Source organism: Myxine glutinosa, chromosome 7, assembly GCF_964187855.1.
Source record: "Myxine glutinosa chromosome 7, kmMyxGlut1.1, whole genome shotgun sequence".
In the NCBI taxonomy this organism is placed as follows: Eukaryota; Metazoa; Chordata; class Myxini; order Myxiniformes; family Myxinidae; genus Myxine; species Myxine glutinosa.
In genome coordinates, this window is record NC_136267.1 from 156598592 (window position 1) to 156625481 (window position 26890).

Consider the following 26890-nt stretch of genomic DNA (forward strand, 5'->3'; position numbering starts at 1 on the left):
CTCGGGGGGAGAAAACCCCTTGGGGAGGGGGGCAAATTAATGCACTGCAACCTTCATTATGTAGCCCTTCGTCATCCTGTCAAATTTGGTTGAGATTGGATAAGTAACGACAGAATGTATTGGTGTCAAAAATTCATCAGACAGACAGCCACAAATGGCGTATTTTAGTATGAGTCAACAACCGTCCATCTCCGACCACTTTCTTTCTTGAGCCAGTCTAATATTAGACTGGATCACACTGAAGGAAATGAGGCCATGCAGCGGTTCAACGATAACTTGTTGGAATTGCTTGGCACACTGGCATCACAAAAGAAAAGCACATTATATGGGTATATGGGTACCTTGGTTCATGCATACAATTGCAATAGGCCAGCACACATGTATACTCACATTTTTATGCCTACGTTGATGACGTCACTGGAGGCATTATGCTTTCGGTTTGTCCGTCCGTCTGGCTGTCCATGCGTCCGCCTGTGCTTCCGTCCATGCGTCCTGATAGGTTTTCGTTACCGCGCTAACTTAAGAACGGCTGAAGGGATCTAAGTCAAACTTGGTACCGGTTTGTATAATGGTGTAAAAGTGAACTGATTAGATTTTGGGGTAAAAATGTCAAAGGTCAGACATCTCATTAGGTAAAAATTCTGATTCCAAGCTAACTTGTGAACCAGTGATGGGATTTTGACCAAACTTGGTATAAATACATATGTATTATGATGCAAAGATGTACTGATTAGATTTCTGCATGAAAAGGTAAAAGGTCAAAGGTCACAGTCTGTAATAGGTTTTTGTTACCGCGCTAACTTAAGAACGGCTGAAGGGATCTAAGTCAAACTTGGTACCGGTATGTATAATGGTGTAAAAGTGAACTGATTAGATTTTGGGGTAAAAATGTCAAAGGTCAGACATCTCATTAGGTAAAAATTCTGATTCCAAGCTAACTTGTGAACCAGTGATGGGATTTTGACCAAACTTGGTATAAATATGTATTATGATGCAAAGATGTACTGATTAGATTTCTGCATGAAAAGGTAAAAGGTCAAAGGCCACAGTCTGTAATAGGTTTTTGTTGCCGCGCTAACTTAAGAACAGCGGAAGGGATCTAAGTCAAACTTAGTACCAGTATGTATAATGGTGTAAAGGTGAACTGATTAGATTTTGGGGGCAAAATGTCAAAGGTCAGACATCTCATTAGGTAAAAATTCTGATTCCAAGCTAACTTGTGAACCAGTGATGGGATTTTGCCAAACTTGGTATAAATATGTATTATGATGCAAAGATGTACTGATTAGATTTCTGCATGAAAATGTAAACGGTCAAAGGTCACAGTCTGTAATAGGTTTTTGTTCCTGCGCTAACTTAAGAACAGCAGAAGGGATCTAAGTCAAACTTAGTACCGGTATGTTGTTACGGGTTCCTCACCGATCCCCTGGTCTCGGTAAACCTCCGAACCCCGAGAGGAGCCCCGGCAGAAAAATATGTTATTCTCTGTGTTAGAAATCAATCGTGAAACCACACCAATGATTATAAATGAACAAATAATATATTGAAAATCACACAGGGATAACGGTACAACAAATGGCAATTAAGAGTGCACTCTATATACCATCAATAAAGTCAAATAACTCACTGCTCCCAGCGAGTGAAAAGGACACTCCTCAATGTCTCTATAACCTTTTCCAAGGCGAATGTGATTCGCCTCAGCGGTCGCTGGAACGATATCCAGTCGAAGCCCGAATCTCGCTCTCCAGTCGATAGTCGAATCGCGTACAGTTGACAATGGGGATCGCCCTGCCGAAACTGTACAACGGCGCCCTTCAGAGGGGCACCTTCACCACTCACTCAACGAACCGCAACGTAATTGGAGACGAAGCGGTCGCACACACACATCCCCGACAAACGGTAGGATGTTGGGGTGAAGATTACGCGAGGCAAAACCTTTGTAGGTGTCCGAAGCGTGGGGTTCAAAATGGCCGACGGCTCTTACTTGAGCCATTGCAACTAGGTGAGGATTCGTCGAAATCTCAGCTCCCCAAATCTGACAACGCAGATTTTCCACTCCAGCGATAATTCCTATCGCCAGATGTCCCTTCAAGGAAATCAAAATTCCCTCGCGACTCTCGGTAGACCAGCCTCGCTATGGAGCCTTGACGTCATGCGTCTTCTCCAACTTTGCTCGTGCTGCCTCTTCTTCTTCACCTCCTTTTTCTTCCGGTTCGGTTTCCTGTATCATTTTAAGTTAACCTTTTTAACTTTAGATAGCTGTTCCTGAATAATAAGCCTTTTGAGAATAGTAATACATAATATCAGAAACATGTCAAGTGGGTGAAAACCACAACAGCGGAAGTGACGAATCCGTAACACTTCCCCCCCTCAAGAAAGAAAGTTTGAACACAGCGAAAACATTCTTTGCATGCAAACTCTTTAAGCAAACAAAAATAAACTCAACCCAAATCACCAATTCCCATGAGCAACAATTATCAACATCTCAAAAATAAAGCTACAAAATTTCACACCACCCACAGAGATTTCCAAAGTTAATTCACTCTGGACAAAGCATCAGCAACGACATTGTCCCTGACCTTTACATGTTCAATTTCCAAGTTGAACTCCTGCAAAGCCAAACTCCATCTCATCAACCTCTGATTTTTATTTTTCATTTTTTGAATACAAGGTTAAGGGGTAGTAATCAAAATCACAAGTCAAGCAAAACTACAACACTTTTCCCGGGAGGCCAAGCTGAAAGCCAGGTTCCATGGTGGTTGGGTAGTGAGGCCTGGAGGTATTCACTACATGGACGCTTTTAGGAACGTGGCGTTCACGGTTAATCCATGTCGGAATCTTGGCTCGGCGGCTCTGCAGCATTCAGTGCTTCAACTTTTCCGGACTTTCATAATAATTACGGTGGGACCGCTTGTCACGGTAGTCACATGAATAGCGGTCTCCTTCTCGGCCACTACTCTGATAATCCTTCCTTCGGGAGCTGCCGTAATTATGGGAGCCTCCATAATAATCTCGATTGCGGCCACCACAAAAACTACTACTCCGTTGTCCTCTTCTGTAGCCTCCACGACACCTATGAAATGCTTTCCCTAGGACCCTACTGTTATGGTCCGACCCTCCAACTCCTTGCTATTCAGATCCTTTTCTGCATCTCTGGCGTCCTTTGGGTTTTCAAATGTGACAAAGCCAAACCCTCTTGACTTTTGTGCCTCCCTGTCTTTTATCAGCAGCACTTCCAAAAGCGGTCCATATTTGCTGAAGGCAGACTCCAGAACATCTTCCTTGGTTTTGGAGTTCAGTCCCCCTACAAAGAGCTTGCCAATATTGCCTCCATCCCTGACTTGCATGTGCTGACACTTAGTTTCAGGGTACTTCCTCCTATAGTCCTTGAGCCAACCAGCCATTTTTTGAAGTGAATGCTCCGGGGGGGGGGGGGGGGGGGGGAGTAATTCTCATTATGATTTTCCATTAGACCAATGTCTCAAGTGTCAGAAAAGGTGTGATGGACATCTGAGAACGGTAGCTTAGTGCCCGGATGGACGCCATCTTTGAAACCACCCAGCTCGAAAATGCCCATTTGGTGGGGTACATTGTTGCACGTGTATCTGGACTTCTATACTAGCTATCGATGTGCGGTTGACGACTAAATATACGTCCGATGTGTACCGTCTAAATAAAAAATAATATGAAGCATTTTGTTTTAGATTAATTATTATAAAAATCAATTATCGAAAAAAAATCATATATTTTTCAATATTTTATTATTAGACTTGTACTTTTTTTAGTGAAACAACACTGGTATGATTTTCCAAATTATGCATTGTGCTACACCGTTTATCTGTCTATAAAAATAACTCAAAAACTAAAACATATCATCCACCACGAGTGTACACAAAAAATATATGAAAAGGCATGCACTTTCCACAAACCGAAACTATGTCAGTTGGAATTTCCCGCCGATAATCAACCCACAGAACCCAGTGCCGAAAGTGACGTCAGTCTATTCTATATCTATATTCTATATTCTATATCTCAGTCTGAGATTTGTTGCGGTGACCTGATTAATTTCTGAGGGGGGGGGGGAGGGGGGTGGGTGGCTTAAGAACTAAAAGTGAACATGTTAGATGGCGCCACATACAACTCTATTATAGAGTTGTATTGTGGCGCCATCTAACATGTTCACTGACTTGGATGAGTATGTCTATGTAAGCTGGCGAGCTTTTCGGATATCGGAGTAATCTAACGTCAGTCTTTTTGTTCTTTCAGCTGAGATGGCCGGTGTCGAGGCGAAACGGGCGAAGATTGAACCTGAGTCCGGAACGTGCATCCTGTGCAGCAAGAAGTCGCCACTCTCTGAACTAAGCAAGGCAGCAGGCAACATTTCTTGGAAGACATTGTGTGACGCAGCCGCAGTTAGAAACTTTTATCCAATTCTAAAGCTAGTCCAAGAAGGCGCAGTTAAACTTCCTAATATTCCAATATTATACCATAGGGCTTGTAGATCAGACTTCACTCACAAAAACCACCTAGCTACTTTGACCAATGCAGCTAGAAGTTCTTCAGTTGATACTGGCGATGCGGTGCGACGGCGATCATCACGGGAAGAGACAGGATCAACTTCAACGGTCTACGATGATAAATGCATTTTTTGCCAGCGTGCTTCAAAATTCATAAAAGGCAGTCGTACCCGTGAAACAGTTGTCTTGGCTGTTGAACTTCGAGCAGATAAGACAATAAGAGATGCTGCGACAGCTCGCAATGATGAGAGAGTTTTGGCATTGACTACACGAGATATGGTTGCAGCTGAGGCTCACTACCACTTCTCCTGCTATAGAAACTACACACGGCCCCAAAAACCTCAAGTAGAAACTGACATTGAAGATAATATCGAGAAAAAAGAAATGATACGATGTATATTCAATTTCATTCGCACTGACTTGTTCTTGAACCCGAGGATTGTTCCAATAGTTGATGTTGCAACAGATATCCTGTCTTCAGATACATTTTCAGTTGATGTTCGTGACTCCATCAAGAAGAATCTGCAGCGCACATTACAAAGAGAGTTTGGAGAATCGCTCATCTTCTTCAATGTGAAACACCGTGTATACTTGATGCCCGATAATCTGACAAAGCGAGAGATTGCTGCAGAGTGCGTAAACCTGAAAGCAGAAGTGAAAGCATTTGAACGAACGGACGGTGAAAGTAACATTGTGCGTGCAGCTACTTCACTGCGACACCAGATCAAAGATGCTCATTACAATGAACGTTGGCCGCCTCAGCCAGCAGAACTCACTTCAGATTACGTGAAGATACCAGATTCTCTTCGTGTATTTCTGCATACTTTGATTTGCGGGAGTGGGGGTAGCTCTGCGCGTGCCGACACACTGGTATGGTCGATGGCTCAAGATATCATCAATGCTGTACACCGGGGTACCATCAGAACATCGAAGCATGTCCTACTTCCGTGGGTCATGAAAACGCTCACCGGTAATACAGAGGTCATCAGAATATTGAATCGACTCGGGCACGGATGTTCGTACACAGTTCTGGAAGAAATCGAGACAGCGCTATGCATAGACAAATTAGCAAGTGTGGAGAAAGATACAGTACCACTTCCGTCACATGTGCACCCTTCGGTCCCGACTGTATTAGCATTCGATAACATCGACAGGCTAGAGGAATCGCTGAGTGGTGGCGGAACATCGCATCGCGTCAACGGTATCATCGTCCAACCGAAGTCGCAGTCGTGTTTGCCGCCCCAACCTCCATCGGCAGTATCCAAAGCAGATAAGAAGCGATCTATCCCGTCATCCAGCGATTTAGTTCCAATATACAGCGGTGGGAAACGAGAGGGCCCACCTGCAATCAAGCCTGCAGATCTTTCTGACACTCTTGCAGGCGCAACATCCCTTGCGCAGCGCCGAAATCACGTATGGATTATGACTCGCATGCTGGAACCATGCGACCAGACAATCAGTTCGTGGACTGGTTTCAACATCATGACTAGAGATCGTGTTCAGGTGACGGAAGATGTAGTTGGCTACCTGCCGACTATAAACGCGCCTGCCACAGATATGGCAACAGTGCAAGAAATCCTCAGAGAAGCTCTGAACATCATGTCATCACTTCAGCTTGAGCGTATACCGGTGGTGCTAGACCAGGCACTATTTGCTAAGGCGACCGAAATAGCATGGAAAGATGTCGATCGATATGGAAGAATCGTGCTCATGATGGGGAACTTCCATACCATCTGTAACTTCATGTCGAGCATTGGGAAAATGTTTGGAGATGCAGGCCTTCGGGATGTAGCTGTTGAGTCAGGAGTAATCGCTGAAGGTTCCATCAACAGGGTTCTGGAAGGCAAGCAATACAACCGTGCTGTGCGACTCCACAAGTTGATGTACGAGGCACTAATGCGCATCATTTGGAAGGGCTTCCAGGTGTGGATAGAAAGCAATCATCCTGACAAGGAACCCCAGATTCGAAGCACTGACCTCAAAATTCGCAGCATCAAGGAGGATGTTTGCCACGAGACTCTCGCTGCTGCTCTCGATGATGATTCATGTGTACAGAGCTTTGACATGTTCGCGAAATACCTACATTTTCTGCGAACCAAACATGGAGACCTGGCTCGCTTCTGGATGATGTATATTGATATGGTAGAGACCCTGCTGGGGTTGATTCGTGCGGATAGAGAAGGCGACTGGATGCTTCACTTGGCTTGTGTCAGAAGAGTGATCCCTTGGTGTTTCGCAATGAACAAGGTGAACTATGCTAGATATCTACCAGTGTACTATGCACAGATGACGCAACTCCACGAAACATGCCCCGAGTTGTACAGGCATTTCAATCAAGGCTACTTCTCCGTACAGCTTAGACCAGGGAATCCATTTGCCAGAATCGCTGTTGATCAGACAACAGAAGAAACAGTAAACAAAGATACGCAAACAGCTGGAGGAACACGAGGTTTTAGTCTTCGACAAGGGGCTGTGTCACGATACTATCTAACTGCAGAAAATCGGGCTACTGCACTGAGGCAACTACGAGAAACTATCCTTGTGAATGGCAGCGACACATCTCACGCCAAGCACCCTGACTTGTCTACTTCTCGCATCAAACGTGATGAGTCTGGCGTCACAGCTATCTGTGATCTACTGGAAAATGACTGGACCAATCCATTCGCCGATGGTCCGTCATGTCTTCTCAGTATATCTACCGGAGCGGCTGCGAGGGAGGACGTTTCTAATGACCTACTCAACACCCTGCAAAAGGGGGAAGCGGCGTATCAAAGCTTCCAGAAACGTCTTGAAGAGGGAACAGGCTTTCATGACACATTGAACAAGCTAAACTTGAAGACCTTTGGTAAGATCAAGCAGAAAGTTGTGAAGGGCACAAACAAGGAGATCGTCCTGAGAGCTGACAGACAACTGTTTGCCACCATGATACTCATCGCCAAGACAAGGAACCTCGACATGCAACTTGTCCTTTGTCACCCACTAGGGCCGTTACCATGGTCTTTGGCAAACGTTGATGGGTCAATGAAAAAAACGAACAAAGCTGCACTTGCGAAACACATGGAAGGTCTTGTGGAACCAGCCGAGAGCGTTGACAAGCGAAGTGCAACAATAATTGATGCGATGGCTCTCATACAAAAGATGCATGGCGAGAACGACACGTTCGAAGAACTATCTGACCGCATCCTTGCTGCAGCGCTTCACGCTGGTCAAGGCAGTGAGCGCATCGATGTTGTCTTTGACACATACACAGAAGAATCCATCAAAGCAGCTGAGCGTGTGAACCGCGGTTCAAATGAAGGCATCAGTTTCAGCGAGATCAGACCCGCACACAAAATCATGAACTGGCGGCGTCTCCTTGCTTGCAGCCAGACAAAGGAGAAACTGGTTGTGTTTCTGGCGGAGTCGTGGAAACATGAAACAAATCGCGAAAAGCTAGGCAACAGAACACTGTATGTCACCTGTGGTGAAAAATGTGTGGTACTGACCCGCGATAGGTGGAAGTTGGTGCAAGCACTCGAATGTAGCCACGAGGAAGCAGACACGCGTATGTTTCTCCACGCAAAGCACGCCGCTACCCACAAGACGATCATCTTAGTGGCAGATGACACCGACGTTCTGATCATCAGTCTTCATCTCAGCAGAACCATCGATAGTCAGCTCTTCATCAGACGAGGAACAAAGGTTCGAGTCAGAATGATCGACGTTGGAAAGTTGGCTGCGGTATTGGGGTCTGGAGTTTGCAGTGCATTGCCAGGGCTTCATGCATGGAGCGGGTGTGACACTGTGAGTGCTCTGGCTAGCCAAGGAAACATAAAGGCTTTGAAGCTTGTGCAAGCGAATGAGCTGTATCTTCAAGCACTCACAGATCTGGGATCTTCGTAGAATGTACCAACAGACGTCTTCAATAGCATTCAGGCCTTCACGTGTCAGCTGTACGCCAAGAACACGAAGATCGTCGGTGTTAATTCGCTCCGTTATCACATGTTCTGTGCAAAGCAGGGCCAGATCGAATCTGGACAATTGCCGCCTTGTGAAGACTCCTTGATGCAGCATACGCTTAGGGCCAACTATCAGGCGGCTATCTGGCGACGCAGCCTTGAAAACCTACCAGACGTCCCAACACCATCAGCAGGACATGGTTGGGAACTCGATGATGGCGGTTCGCTCACAATCCGATGGATGGCGGGTCTACCAGCTCCAGATGTCGTCTTGAATCTCATCTCATGCACATGCAGAAGGACGTGTCGACCGTCAGATTGCTCCTGCATACTGAATGGGTTGAAGTGCACTGTTGTGTGTAAGCTGCAGGGATGCTCCAACATGGTGCAGGATGATGCTATCGTGGCTCAGGATGCCAATGACTCTGATGGCGACTCTGATGATTAACTTTGTGTGCACTGTATATTGTATAGCATATGTTGTTCTCTATTATAATGCAGGCCAAATTGCCTGAAAATCTTTATAGACAGATAAACGGTTTAGCAAAATGTATAATTTGGAAGATCATACCGGTGTTATTTGACTAAAACATGACATGTTCAATGATACCTCCGCTTGCTTATTAGGAATATACATCGTATGGTGTTAAAATCAGCTCCATACGTCTTTCCAAACTCTAGTAATGAATAATTAATATAATTGGCGGCCATTTTGAAATCCAAGATGGCCACCAAAGTGCAGATTTCCTATGTAACAATTTCCGCCTGCTTATTAGATATCGTATGGTGTTAAAATCCTCTCCGTACGACATTCCTAACTTGCGTTATCGTCAGAATAGATAATGCCAGCGGCGGCCTAAGTCATTTTATGCCTCTTTACATTTATTTGTTGTAAACTCGTGGTGGATGATATGTTTTAGTTTTGGAGTTATTTTTATAGACAGATAAACGGTGTAGCACAATGCATAATTTGGAAAATCATACCAGTGTTGTTTCACTAAAAAAAGTACAAGTCTAATAATAAAATATTGAAAAATATATGATTTTTTTTCGATAATTGATTTTTATAATAATTAATCTAAAACAAAATGCTTCATATTATTTTTTATTTATACGGTACACATCGGACGTATATTTAGTCGTCAACCGCACATCGATAGCTAGTATAGAAGTCCAGATACACGTGCAACAATGTACCCCACCAAATGGGCATTTTCGAGCTGGGTGGTTTCAAAGATGGCGTCCATCCGGGCACTAAGCTACCGTTCTCAGATGTCCATCACACCTTTTCTGACACTTGAGACATTGGTCTAATGGAAAATCATAATGAGAATTACTCCCCCCGCCGGAGCATTACTTTTGGTCTGGCTCAAGGACTACTAGGCTTTTCAACAAACATCGGGTTACCCGAAACTTGACCACCGGCCAAATCATTCCCGATAACAAGAGATACTCCCTCGACAGGAAGAGTGGCTTGTAAACCTTTGGTGACCGGTCCTGACACCAAATCAGACTCCAAATGGATGACATGAAGTGGAGCTCTAACACAGCCACCAATCCCCTGCAAACGAACACTATCACCAGTTGCTGTCTCCTCTGACAATGGCAAGATGCCTTCAAGCATTAAAGATTGATGTGCTCCTGTGTCCCTCAATACCCTAGCAGGTCTCCGGGTAGTCGGGTCTCCATCCAGTGACACCAATCCCTCTGAAATAAATGGTTGGTAACCCTTTTGAGGGCGATTACTCACATTTGCTATTGCATTTCGGAGTGGTACTAGTCGAACTCTGCTCCTGAATTTCCTTTCCCAGAGCATAACAGTGGGACATCAAGTGTCCAGGTTTATGGCAAAAAGCGCAAGTAGGCCCGGAGGAGAACCTCGTGGTTTGTCTTGAGCCCCCCGGAGGGTAAGTCTGCCATGGAACTGCTGTCTTCGGATGCCTAGAAGTCGTGGTATCAGAGTGGTCCTCATATTCATCTCGAGGCCGCCCCCATGAATTTTCGTTCTCCGCCCCTGATGTACCATAGCTCCCCTGGCTAGGTCTAGGCGAGAAGTTAGGTTTGTGGAACCCCATCCTGTGGGTTAAGGCATATTCATCTGCCATGGCTGCTGCCTCATACAGCTTTGGTACTTTCCTTTCCTCCAGATGAACTTTAATGTCCTCGTGGACACAATGTTGGAATTCCTCCACCAGGATCAATTGTCGCAGTAGTTCTAAGTCTTTCCCAACTCCTTTTGAATCACACCACCGACCAAACATGGTTACTTGCATTCTGGCAAACTCCATATGGGTCTCACTCTCCCTCTTCCTGGCATTCCGGCATCTTTGCCGGTAAGCTTCAGGGACCAATTCATAGGCTTTGAGAATGGTTTTCTTCACTATCTCATAATCTGTACATTGGTCAATCGTTAAAGCCGAATAAATATCTTGAGCTTTACCCACCAGAAAACTTTGCACTAATATGGTCCAGGACTCCTCCGGCCATTTTAGCATTCGAGACACTTTCTCAAAGTGTAAAAAAAACTTGGCTACCTCCTTTTCATTGAAGAGTGGAACCAGCCTAACATGTCTGCCAACAGCCCAGGAGTTCTGACTAGTTGTCGAACCCGTCGGCATGGATGGCACCTCTCCCCGTTCTCTCCTTAACTCCAGCTCCTTGACTTTAATTTCCTGCTGAAGCCCCATTTCACGGTTCTTTAACTCCCTTTCGGCTTTTCTCTCCTTTGCTTCGAGTTCTCTTGCAGCTCTCCTTTCCTCTGCTTTTTGCTCTTTTAACCTTTCCTGGAGTTCTCTTTCCTGTGCTTTTAACCTTTCTTGGAGTTCTCTTTCCTGTGCTTTTAACCTTTCCTGGCTCTCTCTTTCCTGTGCTTTTAACCTTTCCTGGCTCTGCAATTGCATCTTTATTTTTTGGAGCTCCACATTTTCTTGTTCTTCTGGTAACCAATCCAAGGCTCCCTCTTTCCATGTTCCTAGTTCCACCATAGATTCTATCACCACTGTCTGCATCTCTGTTTTCTTCATTTTATCTCGGACCTCCAAGCTAAAATGTTTGGCCAATCTCAAGAGTTCCGATTTTAGTAACGCTCAGAACTGTGCCTCACTATGGGTCACTGCAAACTTCTCTGCATCAAACTCCATGGTGACTATCTGTTAGCACCTGTTAACCTTCACACAAGAAATTTCAAAAAAAACAAAAAAGTTTCTTTTTTTAATTTGGGACTGTTGGAAAATACTCCAAAATTGGAAAATTTGGGAATGCTAGGGAATTCTATCCCGGACGAAGACCCAATTTCGAGCCCACGAGTCAATTGGACGAGCCCCCAATTCCTGTTACGGGTTCCTCACCGATCCCCTGGTCTCGGTAAACCTCCGAACCCCGAGAGGAGCCCCGGCAGAAAAATATGTTATTCTCTGTATTAGAAATCAATCGTGAAACCACACCAATGATTATAAATGAACAAATAATATATTGAAAATCACACAGGGATAACGGTACAACAAATAGCAATTAAGAGTGCACTCTATACACCATCAATAAAATCAAATAACTCACTGCTCCCAGCGAGTGAAAAGGACACTCCTCAATGTCTCTATAATAGTAAGGTCGATATATGGAAAATACCCCCTCAACCCCCAAAAAATTGCTACAAAAGGTTTCTCAACTGATTCTGGTAGGGTTTAGTGTACTTTATAACATACTAAAAGTTTACCAAAGGAGGACCCCCAGAAAAGTGTTTTTTTCAAGATGGCGTCCAAGATGACCGCCGAAACCTCTTAATGATCATAACTATGTAACTATCAATTCAAATTTGATGATCTTGGTGTCTATCCCTAGGTTTTTGGGGGCAAGGAACACATTAAGACCATTAAAAATGAAAGTGGGCCATTATCTAACAGGTTGAGGGGGCATTTTCCATATATTGACCTGAAGAATGTGTCGAATTGGATCTAACTGAATAACTAATTCTCATCTTTCTCTTTTTCAGGCATGATTCAACAATGAGTGCAAGCACAGCCAGTCAAGCTTTTTGTCCAATCTGCAAGGAGGAGATCGAGGATTCCAGTGATAACTGGGTTGCAATTCAGTGGAAGGGGGCGAAGGGAATAAATGAAGCCAGTGTAAAGCGGAAGGACGATCTTGTAGTTGAAGCCAGTACTAAAGTGCATAAAAGCTGTCGTCAACAGTACATAAATGATAAAAACATTAAAAGCCATGTTGCAAAGAAAAGTAGTGGTTCTGTGCCACCAAAGAGAACCACAAGACAATCAAGTGGAGGTTTTGACAGTGAAAAGGATTGCGTATTCTGTGGATGTACAATTGATTTGGACAAGGGACACTTTAGCTGGGTACGGACTGACAAATTTGTGGAGACAATTGTGGAGGTCTGTGAATCCCGTTCAGATGATTGGGGACATACTGTAAAGGGTCGGATTGAATACTATTTACGAGATTTACATGCAGCAGACGGACTTTATCATCATTCGTGTAGTGGAAATTTCCGGTCCTTCAAGTCTGTGCCTTTGGAGTTCCAGAAAGCCCCCGAAGCCAAGCGCAGAAAGTGTGGTCGTCCTAAAGATGAAGATAAGTATGAAGCATTTCAGAAAATGTGTGCTTACCTAGAACTGAACAGTGAGGAACAACTAACTGTTACATCTTTGAGCCTCATAATGAAAGGGTATCTTTGTAATCCTGATTCGGAACCGTATGACAATTACAGTTTGAAAAAGCGTCTTAAAGAACGCTTTAAGGACTCAATTTTTTTTGGTGAAAGAGAAGGCTTGGACGATATTGTTACGATGAGAGAACAAACGTCGCAGATTCTGAGATCATACTACAAGCAAACGTGTCAGGAAGGCGATGAAGAGTCCCAAAAACGCGCTATTATTGAAACTGCTGCTAGGTTAATCAGAAGTGATATAAAATCTCAGGTTTCTACCGTGACGAATCAGTATCCAAGTAGTGATGATTTAAAACTTGATTCAGCCCTATCGTTCATTCCAACTAGTCTGCGGACAGCACTGGAAACATTGTTCGTTGGGAAAGACACAAGACGCAAGGTTGCGGCAGTTGGTCATGCCATAATTCAGGCAGTTCGCCCACGAGCTGTCATAGTAGTGATCTTGTCATCGAACAAACGTTGATGAGGTCTCTGAAGAGCACTGGTGGTCTAACTCGCGGCAGTGGGATGACCGAGGACATGCGAAACCTTTGGACCTTATCTGCACCTGTAACATCCGAGTACAACATTGCGATGCAGGATTTCACAAACCTAACCTATACTACAAGTCCGCAACACAAAGACTCAACTGAGGCGCGCATCAAAAGAGATGCATCTGATCTCGAGAAAATTCGGATAAAGCTTGCAGCCTGCTCACCCTTCACATCTGATCCTACTCTGAGAAACATTGTCAACGGGATAGTGGCTGGGCCAGATGTGAATGTACATGACTTTGAATCGGTTGGAAACAAGATCATTGAAGATATAATCGGAAAGTCGGCATTTACTTACAAATTCAAGCGGAAAGACAGAGCCAAAACCCTTGGGAATATCTCTGCTGTGAAGATTGCTCCTGATCGTACCATTGATCCTGCCCTTCTGTTCCAGCGTTTCCTTCTGGTGTCAAGGTCAGGAGATCTTTCCCTTGAAGAGGTTTTGACGTATGAACTAAGCCCCTACCCTCCAGCCCTCTTTGAGACCAGGAACATTCTTCGAAAAGCAGACAAACCTCAGCTTGCTCAGGCAATTCGAGACCATGCTGCGGACTTATCAAGTGAGGCTGTGATGAACTCTATTCCCAAAACAGATTGTTACGTGCTTGATGGTGGCTCTTTGCTCCATCGTTTACCGTGGAACAAAGGCGACTCATATAATGCAATAGCTGAGTCTTATGCAGACTTCACTGTGAGACATTACGGACAAGCGACAGTGGTGTTCGATGGCTATGGTGAAGGTCCCTCCATAAAAGACAACACACATCAGAGACGAGGAAAAAACCTGCACCCTATTGTTAGTTTCACTGCAGAAACAGAGTTTGCAGGCAAAAAGGACGACTTTTTGTCTCGTGACAAAAACAAGGCAGACATGATTGCTCTCATCAGCACAGCACTAACTAAAAGGGGATGCCATGTCATTCAGTCACCAGGGGATGCAGACGTTGATATCGTTAAGGCAACTGTTGAACGATCCCGTCATTGCACCACAACGTTGGTCGGTGAGGATACAGATTTGCTGATCTTGCTCCTTCATTACTCCAGAACAGACAATGAGATCATCTACTTCCGTTCTGATGCAAACAAGCAGTCAAAAGAACACAGAGTGTATAACATTAACCTGTTGAAAGAAACTTTAGGAGACGATGTGTGCAATGAGTTGCTCTTTGTACATGCCTACTCAGGATGTGATTCTACTTCAAGGATTTTCGGCATCGGAAAAAAGTCAGCCTTCCGGAAATTAGTGAAATCTGATCCTGTCATGAAGTCCTGTGCTAGTGCATTCATCCTTCAAAACAAATCTCAAGAGGACATATCAGATCTTGGCAAAGACCTGATGGTTGATCTCTTTGGTGGCAAGTCTAATGATACGCTATCATCACTGCGCCATATCATTTTCACCAAAAAAGTGGCAACTGCTCAAGCATTTGTCACTTCTGAACGGCTCCCCCCAACATCACCTGCAACAATATTCCATAGCCAACGTGTGTACTTTCACATTATGGTATGGATGGGGATGGCAAATGAAATGAACCCAACTGAATGGGGATGGAAACAGGAAAATGATCAGTTAATTCCAATTATGACCCAAAACAATGCTGCGCCTGACGAACTCTTGAAAATTATCCATTGCAACTGTTTGGGGGGATGCAAATCCTCTCGATGCAGCTGCAGACGCTATGGACTCCGCTGCACTGCTGCATGTGGCCCTTGCCAAACTGAAAACTGTGACAATCCAAACAACACTCAAGAGGTCGATACTGAGGAGGAGGATGACACTCAAAACTGAACGCTCTGAAACTTATTCTATGGACAAAGGTGTTTGTGCATTAGGTGACAGCTGAAGGTCATGAGTTCAATTTCATAATGATTCAACAGCTCAGTAATATCCAAAGTTGTCTTAATGTGTTCCTTGCCCCCAAAAACCTGGGGATAGACATCAAGATTATTAAATTTGAGTCAATAGTTATGGACTTGCAGTCATTTGGAGGTGTTGGCGGCCATTATTGACGCCATATTGGATTTTTGTGTTACATATAATGGCCCACTTTCATTTTTAATGGTCTTAATGTGTTCCTTGCCCCCAAAAACCTAGGGATAGACACCAAGATCATCAAATTTGAGTTGATAGTTACATAGTTATGATCATTAAGAGGTTTCGGCGGCCATCTTGGACGCCATCTTGAAAAAAACACTTTTCCGGGGGTCCTACTTTGGTAAACTTTTAGTATGTTATAACGTACGCTAAACCCTACCAGAATCAGTTGAGAAACCTTTTGTAGCAATTTTTTGGGGGTTAAACTGTATTTTGACCTGACTATAACCTTTTCCAAGGCGAATGTGATTCGCCTCAGCGGTCGCTGGAACGATATCCAGTCGAAGCCCGAATCTCGCTCTCCAGTCGATATTCGAATCACGTACAGTTGACAATGGGGATCACCCCGCCGAAACTGTACAACGGCACCCTTCAGAGGGGCACCTTCACCGCTCACTCAACGAACCGCAACGTAATTGGAGACGAAGCGGTTGCACACACACATCCCCGACAAACGGTAGGATGTTGGGGTGAAGATTACGCGAGGCAAAATCTTTGTAGGTGTCCGAAGCGTGGGGTTCAAAATGGCCGACGGCTCTTACTTGAGCCGATGCGACGGCGAGGATTCGTCGAAATCTCAGCGCCCCAAATCTGACTACGCAGATTTTCCACTCCAGTGATAATTCCTATCGCGGGATGTCCCTTCAAGGAACTCAAAATTCCTTCGCGACTCTCGGTAGACCAGCCTCGCTATGAAGCCTTGACGTCACGCGTCTTCTCCAACTTTCCTCGCGCCGCCTCTTCTTCTTCACCTCCTTTTTCTTCCGGTTCGGTTTCCTGTATCATTTTACGTTAACTTTTTTAACTTTAGATAGCTGTTCCTGAATAATAAACCTTTTAAGAATAATAATAATACATAATATCAGAAACATGTCAATTGGGTGAAAACCACAACAGCGGAAGTGACGAATCCGTAACAACGTATAATGGTGTAAAGGTGAACTGATTAGATTTTGGGGTCAAAATGTCAAAGGTCAGGCATCTCATTAGGTAAAAATTCTGATTCCAAGCTAACTTGTGAACCAGTGATGGGATTTTAACCAAATGTGGTATAAATATGTATTATGATACAAAGATGTACTGATTAGATTTCTGCATGAAAAGGTAAAAGGTCAAAGGTCACAGTGTGTAATAGGTTTTTTACCGCGCTAACTTAAGAACAGCTGAAGTGATCTAAGCCAAACTTAGTACATGTATGTATAATGATGCAATGATGAACTGATTAGATTATGGGTTCAATAGGTCAAAGGTCAGATTCTGTCATAGGTTTTTGTTACCGCGCTAACTTAAGAACAGCCAAAGGGATCTAAGTCAAACTTGGTACAAATATTTATAATGATGCAATGATGAACTGATTAGATTATGGAGTCAAGAGGTCAAAGGTCAGATTCTGTAATAGGTTTTCGTTACCGAAGTAATATAAGAACGGCTGAAGGGAACCGAGTCAAACTTGTTACAAGTATGTATAATGATGCAATGATGAACTGATTAGATTATGGGGTCAAGAGGTCAAAGGCCAGATTCTGTAATAGGTTTTTGTTACTGCCCTAAGTTAAGAACAGCGAAAGGGAACTAAGTCAAACTTGGTACAAATATTTATAATGATGCAATGATGAACTGATTAGATTATGGAGTCAAGAGGTCAAAGGTCAGATTCTGTAATAGGTTTTGTCGTTACCGCAATAATGTAAGAACGGCTAAAGGGAACCAAGTCAAACTTGGTACAAGTATGTATAATGATGTAAAGATAAACAGATTAGATGATGGGGTCAAGAGGTCAAAGTTCAGATTCTGTAATAGTTTTTCGTTACCGCAATAATGTAAGAACGGCTAAAGGGAACCAAGTCATACTTGGTACAAGTATGTATAATGATGTAAAGATAAACAGATTAGATGATGCGGTCAAGAGGTCAAAGGTCAGATTCTGTAATAGGTTTTCGTTACCGCAATAATGTAAGAACGGCTAAAGGGAACCAAGTCATACTTGGTACAAGTATGTATAATGATGTAAAGATAAACAGATTAGATGATGGGGTCAAGAGGTCAACAGTCAGATTCTGTAATAGGTTTTCGTTTCCGCAATAATGTAAGAACGGCTAAAGGGAACCAAGTCAAACTTGGTACAAGTATGTATAATGATGTAAAGATAAACAGATTAGATGATGGGGTCAAGAGGTCAAAAGTCAGAGGTCGTGTTGGTAAAAATTCTGTTACTGAGCCAGCTTGTGAACCAGTGATGGAATTTTGATCAAACATAGTAAAGGTATATATTATGATGCAAAGATGAACTGATTCGATTTCAGCATCAAAGGTCTGAGGTCATGTCAGGTAAAAACGTGATACTTGAGAACAGCTGAAGGGATTTAAATCAAACTTGTTACAAGTATGTATAATGATGTTGCCGGAAGCATATCAGTTGACTTCACGATGTCAAAGAGTGTCGTTATAGTTTAGTTGTTATTTGGCTGACACACCAGACTGCCCATTCATCTGGTATAGGTACAAGTCACGTAGAAGAGTATAGTAAAACAGAATACTACGTGAGGCATCTGAAAAGGCTTGCAAAGCTGCTGGGGAGAAGGCCGAGCATGCATGAGATACCGAGAGGTGAAGGTACTGATGTGATGTGGCCCGAGGACAGTTTCATGTTGGCCAATGAATCATTCGGTGGAAAAATATAAATTGCCGATCAATGGGAGGTGCAGCCTTATAGTGTTGTCAGTCAGTTACCAAGCATTCCAGGCGTTTCATTGTAATTTTCTTATTCCTTGCGACCTTTTCCTTTTGAAGTCTATGAATAATGAGAATGGAAGGTTAGCAGTCAGGAGCCAAGGCAAGAGCTGAAGGGAACAGAAGTCCGGTGATTGTCGTTAGGAGAAGCAGGAAGAAGAACCATGCCATTTTTGGGAAGCACTTTCAGTTCAGGGTGTTGAACCAACAACTTCCTGGTAATTAAGCGGATGAGGAGGTCAACCTAAAAGAGGAAGCTAGTGACGCCATGTGAATATTCCCCCTGAGATTTAGTGCAAAAGCAGGGGCATGATATGATGGAACCCTGCGAGGATATGCAGGAGGGCAGAAAATTATAAACCCCCTCCAAAACTTGCACCTGTTAGTTTCATATACACATGAGAGACTAGAATATCTGTTGCATCAGTGAAAAATTACTATTATATTAATTTTCAGTTAAATATTAGCTCAGTGCTCATGCAAAAGGTTTATGTGTTTTTCTCTTCTGTTTCTAATGAAAATTTTCATTTCGTTTGAAATATTATGGAGGCGTTTCATATGAAGGTTTCAGGGAATTGTTTTCCGTTTTAATATCAAAATGACTTCGAGTGTTTATTACCTGGAGAGTCATATTCCTTAAATGAGGGGCATACAGTATGTAAAGAGGAAATTTCATCCCTTGGTGGTTGTGGTTGTGATTGTGGTTGAATGGGAATGCGTATTGGGAGCTTCTGAGAGATTGGAGTAAAACTTGGAAAAGGTGAGTTGAAAATAAAGGCAAGGAACAGACCTGTTGTAAATATGTGCCTTTCTCAGTTAATAAATTCCAAGTCAAGAGTGTCCAAGCGACTTCTGCTTACTCTCCCTGTGTTAAATTTGTTTGCGATATGAAATTGGGGTGCTGGCGTGCTGCTCCAGGTGCAGGCGGAAGCAAGACTTGGTGCTTAAATGCTTTGCTCCAAGTGAGACCTCGGAGTTAGGAAAACAACAAAACATAACGCAGAGTCGGCTTCCACTGTGGTCGCACAAACTCCACCCATTACCGCTACAATTGGCCTAGGCCATTAGGTGGGCACATAAGCACTTACATATTGTATAATATATTATAGCTTTTTGTTGCTTTGGCCCTAAGAGAACTGACTCATACCATTTCACAATCATTTAAAATTCTTCACTGTATTCACACTATATGGTAACGAAGGATGCAAAAGAGGTAACGCACTTATCATTGAGCTTTCTAGTCTGGATTTCATCTCCGACCTAACTATAAATTGTCTGATTGGTGCTTCACAGGCAGAATTTGCATCACAAATGACGTCATCCCTCAGATAGACATTAAACCCTGGGAATCTGTCTACTAGCATTATTTGGTGGACATTATGATGAGATGTTCGTGTTTCGCAAGGAGTTGGAGAAGTAATTCCTGAACCTTGAACACCCTGAACAAATTCCTGCCCTAAACTGTGGATATGAAGTCGTTTGGTTTTCATGGATATTCCTAGATATAAGGTTACACAGATTGTTATCTTAGTTTTGTTGCTGTGCAGGCAACAGCTCTTACATTGCAAACATGATATTGTACCCAAGAGTTTGTTGACATATTATGTGTGAACAGTCAGCTTTAGCTATGAAGGGCAAAAATAACATAAGGCATGTTGCAAATGCACACCACCAAATATCTCCGTGTTGGATACGGGTCAGACACATGCATTTTACACGGATCTTTTCAGACTACATTTCAACATGCAATGGACCCATGTAGGAATTTATCGACCAGTATCAAAAGCGGAAGAGTAAACATTATTTTTGTATACGAAGTAGAGGCTTGTGGAAGAGCTAACACATATATAACATATAATAAAGGGAGCAGGAGACAAGAGGCGGAGTGGGAGGGGAGCACAACAACAGTAGAGAACAGGAACATCGGGAGATCTGTGGAAGGGAGAGGGCTGCGACGAGGTACACGGGATAAACAAGATGGACACTACAAGGACTTTCAGGAAAGAAAACGGAAATTGAAGGAGGTTTGTTTGGGGTGTTTTAACGAGGGTAGAAGAGGTCAAGGTTTTGAATGGGGGCCATAAGAGATGGTGGTGGACAGCTGTTTTGAAGACCTGGAGGGAGGAGTGGGATTGAAGAGAGTGAGGGAGTTTGTTCCAGAGGTGCGAGAAAAGAGGAATGAAGGAGTGAAGGTGAGCAGAGAGTCTTGATTTTGGTAGTTTCACCAGAAGAGGGTTGCTAACAGATATTGTGCATCCTGCAGGAATATTTGGGGGACAGAGCACAGACAGAGCAGGGGGAGCTAGGCCGGAGAGGAGTCCGTATAAGACAGAAAGACCACCAACCTGCCTGCTGTGAGAGAGTGAAAGGTCCTCAGAATCAGCTTAATCGCGGGAGATTCCAATGATTCTAAAAGCTTTGGTTTCTACAGCGTGAAGCCGAGCTAGGTGTGAGGCAGGGGCACCAGCCCATAGGGGAGAACAGTATTCCATTGAGCTGCGGATGAAAGCCTTGTATGTGGCGAGGAGCTCAGGTGTGCCTAGGAAGGACTTCGCACGACGGAGGATGCCCAGTCGGCGACTGGCTTTGGAGACCAGCTTGGAAATGTGGTTTTCCCGGGAAAGATCACGGCAGATAGTGAGACCCAAAATCTTGAGTGACAAAACTTCTTCGAGAGGATTGTTGAGAAAGTAGATGGGAGGGTTATCCAGATGGTCTTTTCGGAGAGACATAGTAAGAGTGTGAGATTTGTCAGGATTGAAAGACATGTTCCACTTGTTTGACCAGTCTGTGATTTTGTCCAGGTCTGCAGAGAGTGAGGAGGCTGCAGATTGCCGATCTGAGGGTTTAGATATGAAGCGGCAGAGAGTAGAGTCATCAGCAAAAAGATGGAGGATTTTCCAGAGAGTCGGAGAGATCATTAATGAAGACCAGAAAAAGCACAGGGCCCAGAACAATGCCTTGGGGAACTCCATCCTGGACTGAAAGAGGAGATGAGAGAATTCCATTTAGAGCCACATGTTGACTACATCATGACAGGAAGTCTGCGAGCCACGAGTGGATATTTCCATGGCTATCAAAAGAGGAGAGCGGGTGCCAGACCATGTCAAAGGCACGAGATATGTCAAGTGAGACGACTCTGATTTCCTGTCTGGCGTTGACGACCTCCATCCATTGTCGAGACCAAGCAGCATGTCCAGAGTAGAGAGGCCTGGTCTGAATCCTAATTGATGATCCGAGATCAAGGCATTGGAGAAGAGGAATAATTTAATATGAGAAACAATGATGGATTCCATGACTTTGCTGATGATTGGGAGCAGGCTGATTGGTCTGTGGTTGCAAGGATCTGTTTTTGCACCTTTCTTGTGTAAAGCGGTGATGTTTGCTGATTTCCAAGCTGATGGCAGATGACCTTGAGCAAAAGAGAGGGTGAAGAGAACAGACAAAAGTATGATAGAGCAGCAGGGCAGGATTTTTGGACACGTGGACTGATGCTGTCTGGTCCAGTTGCAGAATCGGAGTAAAGGTTTGACAGAAACTTCTCTACCTTGTCAGGAGAGAAGGACACAGAGTCCAGGAGCAGCTAGGTATGACAGGGTAAGGTGGGTACAGAGAGTGATTGGTTTGGGACACAATGTTTTGAGGCAAACACAGAGTTGAGGCATTCAGCTTTTTCACGGGCAGTATCAGCTGTGCAGCCGTTTGAGGTAAGGGAGGGGATAGAAGGGGAACAAACACCAGAAACGGATTTGACAAATATTGCATTCAACCAATGTAGGAAATGAAGGTCAGTTACTTTGGCGCAAGGCAGCATGGGACTGTGCAAGCCCGGCCGCACCCACCATGACCCACGTTCAATGTGTGCAGTGTGAAACATAAGCACATTACACCGTTGAAAGTCACATGTGCAGCGCAAAAGCTGGGTTTGCATATAGCAAGTGGGAACATGATGCGTTGTTGACCCGTGTTGGAACTTCCACGGAGACGACACGGATTGTACCCGAGTGGATTTCAACACGGATCGGAAGTTAACGGATCAGGGGGTGGGGGAGAAACAAAAAGGAATAGGGGTAGTAATTTTTATCCCACTTTTATGTCTCTTCAGAAAATATTTAATTTATCATACGTACATCGACTCTCTCACATCAGATGAGACATGGAGGCATCAATCATAGATGGTTTAGCAATATCATGTCAGTCCATTGTTGGAAGATCTGTGGTTGCAAAGGCTTTTCTGAAACTTTTGGCTTTTCTGATACTTTTCTGAAAGTTTATGACATTATATTGTAATGATGCCATATGACAATAAAATCGGATAAACGCAATGAGGATAACGTTATGTGAGATTTGGTGGGGGAGTGTGGGCCCATGGTGGGCATTGCAGGCGTGGGACGGGAGAGGCTCAAATTGACAAGACAGAACACCATTGTATAGTTCTATAATTTGAATTTTATAAGTTTTAAGTTTTATATTCTATAAGTTGTATTGAACATTGTATATAACTTCCTCTCTCTCCCCTTTTCTTGTTCCTCTCTTTCTTATTCTGTCAAAAGGTTACTGCGCTTCCCTACTGTCAAGTGCATATAATCCGTCACCTTGCTCTTCCACGAGCCTCGATGTTGTAGAGGAAAAAAAAAATTCAGAGTGATGTTTGTGCAATAAAGTTGTTCTGCTGCGAATTGAATATTCATCTTATTTATTTATTTATTTATTTATTTTTGAAAAAAAATAATGTTGGTTCAGATTTATTTCTCAATTTGACTACAACACCTCCTAACCCCCTCTACCCCCCAATCCCTCCCATTTGCTATTTAATGAAGTTCTTGGACGAGTGCAAATACTAGCTCGGCTAAATAATTTATTGCCTCAACCTCATAATTCCCATGAAGTGAGCTCAACACATTCAGCTCTTCACCTGTCTGACCTTGGAAGAGTGATTAAAGAAAAGAAAAAAAACCTAAAATAATGAGACACTCAATGAGGAAGCATGAAACTGTTGCTGAACTTATGCACAAAGCCTATTCACAAAGGGTGAATAAATAAAATAGTCGAGTGAGAAAAATGTAAATGCAGGATGTCTTCTAATAAATCTCAAATTTGTTTGAGAAATGTTAATAGCTCTTCACAAGTACCTACGGTTCTAATTCAACTCTATAATATAGCTGATATCATTAAGACGAATGAGACACTTATACTTCGAGAAGTATTTTTATTGACCGTAAATGTAATTTTTCAATAGTAATTATTATAATCTCACGGGGCTTCCAAAGTAGTGATGAACCTGAAATGGCCATATTAAATCAATATTATCAAAACTGCAATGAGAATTTCAGGGAATAGATGATTAGGCCAAGGTAATATAAGGCCAAAAACTTAAAAAACACAAAAAGATTCCATAACGTATCTTTAAAAGGATTCAGACTATTATAATCGGACACAAGTCAACCAGAAACAAAGTGCAAAATGGAACATTCTGCAGCACGCTGGGAGTTACACTTCATGGAATAATAATTATTTTTTTCTACAAGATGTCTGCTCCTGGCAGAGTGAGATGATGGATGATAAAAAGGCAACAAACTGACAGTGGGGCAGAGGGGCCACATTTGGACTAAACAAGCAACGGGATGGACAGACAGGAAAAAGGAGAGAGGGGACGGGAGGAAATAGAGCAACATGCAATAAGAGAGTTGGATTAGCTTAGGTTGGGTTAATGGGGTGAAAAAAAGATCACGAGATGAGATAGGGGGTGGCACAAGAAGATGGTGTTCGGTCTTTTCCTTGAAGCCCTGGTGCAAAGGAGTGGAATTGAACAACCTCAGGAAGGCAGTTCCACAAATGTGAGTAAAGGGGAATATATATATATATATATATATATATATATATATATATATATATTGTTGCGGATATGGGATTTGCATCCATCCATATCCGCTTGTAAATATTCCCCTATTTCCTCAATACTTCCCAACTCTCCCCAATCCCCCATTCCCTAGTCCCATTTTCTGTAAACAACACTCTGTAGACCCGACCTCCCCCTATTTCCCCCATTAAATGTCGCATCCAGGTCCACCGCATCTCATGTAGACAACTATAGGACATCTTGCTAGTTATTCTTAGTCTATGTCAGTTAAGGATTCGTTTCCATTAATTCTGACCCTTTGTTGCACCAGAATGTGATTGTATGGCACCGTTAGGAAGTTTAGGACCTCCCAATACCTCCCCGCAGCTCTTCCTCACAGTTCTCTTCAGCAGCAACAACAACAACAACAACAACAACAACAACGAGCGCAGGGAGTGCGCGTCCTCACTCCGGCTTGGTTGGTAGGAGTGGTGGGAGGGCACCAGGCCTTCCCAACGAGCCGCCATCGGACATGTGCTCGATGGGGTTACCCAACAGGGGCAGAACATGGCTCCCTGTCGGCTCCTCGTCAAGGGCGGAGCCCGGTAACCCCCGCACCCAATGGAAGCGGCAGACCGGCCCCAGTTGGGGCGGAACCAACCAGCCGAGGGCGTGTCACTCCCCGTTGAGCATGCGCAGTGAGAGAGAGGTGACGTCAGATGCGCGCTGAGCTTGGAGCAAGCAAGACGTACCCTCCGAGCGCTGTGAGACCTCCCTGCATCTTTGGACTGTGCTTTATCCTGTCCCCGAGCCAAGGTGCACCTTGTGCCATCGATCTACCTGTCCATTCCTGCCATCAACCCCTGTGTGAGTCTGCCTTGTCCGTTTGTCCGTGGTCTGTCTGGGAATTAAATAAGACTGTATTTAAGTGCCCATCTCTTCTGTGTCTTTCCCTCACTCTGCCTTGTAATCTACCCCTTTTCTCCACCACTGTAATTACACCCTCCTCCGGAGGTCTTGAGAACTGTACCCCCTTGCGTCGTTTCATCTTTCCCAGTCGTCGTGTCCTTTCTATCATTGATTTAGCATAGCGCGATTTGGCCAACGTTATAATCGGGTGTAGTTTGTTAATGGTTCGAACTACGGGTTACTAAACCCACTTGGTAACCTAAAACCGTAGCTCGAATGGCCGTCTCTTCCCTGTCTCACGACCGAGCGTTGCACTCAGGTCCCGGGAAGGCCATTCCGACTTTCTGGCCCGAATACCCTGGCGGCGCTGCGGGCGGAAGGGAGCGTTGGGACGACCAGGAACGGAGAGTGGTTAGTAGAAAGAACGGCGGGTTAATCTCTGCAGGGCAACGAGGGAAGCCCTTTCCGTTTCCGTAACAATATATATATATATATATATATATATATATATATATATATATATATATATAACTGTAAGAAATAGTAGAAACTCCAAAGTACGAGCAGGGCGTCTCATTTGTATTGAATAAATAATCGTTGGATTAAATAAGACGCGGACGTAGCTTCAGGACGTCGATCTTTAATTGTCGACAAGCTTTCGACCAACAAAGGTCTTCTTCTGAGTCAGCCCCAAGTTCAACTTCCGTTGAACTTCCGTTGAACTTGGGGCTGACTCAGAAGAAGACCTTTGTTGGTCGAAAGCTTGTCGACAATTAAAGATCGACGTCCTGAAGCTACGTCCGCGTCTTATTTAATCTAATGATTATGTGTATATATATATATATATATATATATATATATATATATATATATATATATATATATATATATATGTATATATATATATATATATATATATATATATATATATATGTATATTATATATATATATATATATATATATATATATGTATGTATATATATATATATATATATATATGTATATATATATATATATATATATATATATATGTATGTATATATATATATATATATATATATATGTATATATATATATATATATATATGTATATATATATGTATGTATATATATATATATATATATATATATATGTATATATATGTATATATATATATATACGTATATATATATATATTTAAAATGCTTGATAACTGAGTCCATTCAGTAATACTAGTTGCTTGGGGAAACAATGCTTTGGTTAAAAGAAAAAGCTGCATGGCCCACTCCATCCCCCCCCCCCCCCCCCCGTTTGTGACCCACTCTCCACCCCACCCCCCCCCCCCATGTGGGATCCACTCCCCCCCCCCCCCCCCCCCCCCGTGTGTGACCCACTCCCCCCCGTGTGTGACCCACTCCCCTCTTGTACTAAAGATATATAATTTAAGATTTGGCTCTCTATGCCTGTTAAGCCAATTTATTGAGTTAAATGTATGGCTCCTTAAAATGTCTGCAAGGCTTTTTTATATGCTGGGATGATAGATCGAAATTCTCAACTCTTTTCTACTGTCATTTTCCTCCATCAAGTCATTGGAAGAGAAGACATGCTGTGACGGGCTTTCTGCGATGCTCCAGCTTCACAGCCAGACACCCAATAGCTGAAGACTG

At 43.4% G+C, this 26890-nt stretch overlaps 2 protein-coding genes across 3 annotated transcripts in view; both read right to left on the reverse strand.

Moving 5' to 3' along the window:
- LOC137431766 (inactive dipeptidyl peptidase 10) overlaps positions 1-26890 on the reverse strand; it is a 707001-nt gene that overhangs the window by 338658 nt on the left and 341453 nt on the right. The gene's annotated exons all lie outside the window — the stretch shown is intronic.
- The window catches only part of LOC144892876 (uncharacterized), a 305686-nt gene that overhangs the window by 140691 nt on the left and 138105 nt on the right, over positions 1-26890 (reverse strand). The window lies entirely within an intron of this gene.